Below are 1,953 nucleotides of genomic sequence, written 5' to 3'. Positions count from 1 at the left end.
AATGTCCTAGGGGGTTTATACCGGGGGGTACTAATACCTTAGGTGATTTGTACCGGGGGGGTACGGGGTACTATTCCACTGCGACACCGGAACCACAGGAACCAGAGGAGTCTACCACGGGTTGGCAGGGCAGGCAACCTCTGCGTTGCGGCTGCGGCGCTGGCCGCTCCGCTGAGGCTGAGCAGCAAAGCAAACAGCAGTAAGCAAGCAAGGCAGAGGGAGGGAAGGTAACATAATTTGGTGTCATCATTTTCGAATAGGATCTTTTAAATAATAATGTGGTTTTAAGTACTCAACTGAAGTGAATGCGGATTGACTTGAAATGTAAAAGCGTTAGATTATGACTAGACATCAGAAGATATAACTCATCTTATCTCCTACTCATCTTCTTACGTAAAACTAGTGCACTGTTTACGTCCTTCATAACCTAGATCACTCTAGATTATGTTTTCAGTATCGTTATTTTTATGTATCATTGTATGTAATGCGTTTTTACTTTCAGTTTTCATTCTACCTACCATGGAAGGCCATCAATTACAGTTCGACGGTGTTGTGAAAGAAGAACCAATTGAATTTATCAATGGTGTGCCCAGTGCCGAGATTGGCCTAAATTCAGAGACTTCCTTTTTACTCAAAACTGAAGTGTGTGAAATAGAGTTGTCCTCAACTATGACGGCATGTATTAATTTGGTGATTTTGCTGTGCTCTTATGTCTTAATTTTGTTAAATTATAGATAAGGAAATTAGTAGGTGAACGTTTTCTGTTCTTGTTGTCTCCAGGTTGAAGAAACAAAAATGATTGATCTGAAGATTGAAGAACAACATGATGAGGAAGGATCCATTTCAGATAATCAAAATGATGCACTTCAAGTATTGCCCCTTGCAAGAGAAATCCCAAGAAGAAAAAGAAAGAGCCACATACACCCTAGTAAGTTGTTGAAAATTGCAAAAGGTTTTGCAGATCTTTACAGTGATCAGCAGGCACGCCCCACTCCCTTTCCTAAAATTCTGCAGTTACCAATCATTCAATGTCCAGCATGTAAGATACCATCAAGCCGCAGGCGCAGTTCAGTATTTCTGAATTTGCTTCTTCATGTAACGCGCAGGCATCCTGCTGACTGTAGCTATCTGTTTTCTCAAATATGTGAGACATACGGGTCACTCATTGATCGTATGAAGAGAAAAGTAACCATGAAAAGTAAGACGAGGTATTCTTTAAGGTTGGAAAGTAAACGGAACTTATAGGAGCACTAATATTAATGTCAGTAACTTGATGGAAATGTTAAATTTTCCCCTATCGTTAAGTTCAATTTGGTCTAGTTTTTTATTTGTAAGCCCCTTTTCAATATGAGTCTGTTAGACAGGCTACTGCATAAAATGTTGTTTTCATTTATAAATCTTTGTACATATGACTCTTAAACTTGGTCAGGGAACTTGTAGGAGCACTAACATTATATCAGTAACTTGATGGAAATGTTAAATATTCCCCTATTGTTTTGCTCAATTTGGTCTAGTTTTTTTATTTGTAAGCCCCTCGTCAACATAAGTCTGTTAGACAGGCTACTGCATAATATTTTTTTTTAATTTATAAATCCTTGTACAAATGTCTCTTAAACATGGTCAGGGCAATTTTTTGTTGCCTCTGTGGTTTTTTGTTGTTGTTTTTTTGGGTTACATTTATACAAAACGGCTATCTATTGATTGTAGAGTTATTATTACATTGAAATGTGGGAAGGCTTTGCACTTTTGTGCTGCTTTCTACAATTTGGCGTAGTGTTATAATCTCCTGAAGTGTTACGCCTCAAATGCCTTCAGTACAGAAAGTAATGTGTGCTATTATTCAATTTTGCATCTTTGTGCAAGTGCAACTTTTAAAGTTTCATCAAACTTTCTCCTTGACTCTGAAAAGGCAGTCTTTATTGATTTTCAGTCATTGTAGAATTGTTATTTTCT

This window comes from Frankliniella occidentalis, unplaced genomic scaffold, assembly GCF_000697945.3.
Source record: "Frankliniella occidentalis isolate FOCC.00 unplaced genomic scaffold, Focc_3.1 Scaffold325, whole genome shotgun sequence".
Classification (NCBI taxonomy): Eukaryota; Metazoa; Arthropoda; class Insecta; order Thysanoptera; family Thripidae; genus Frankliniella; species Frankliniella occidentalis.
This window is presented reverse-complemented; position numbering follows the sequence as displayed.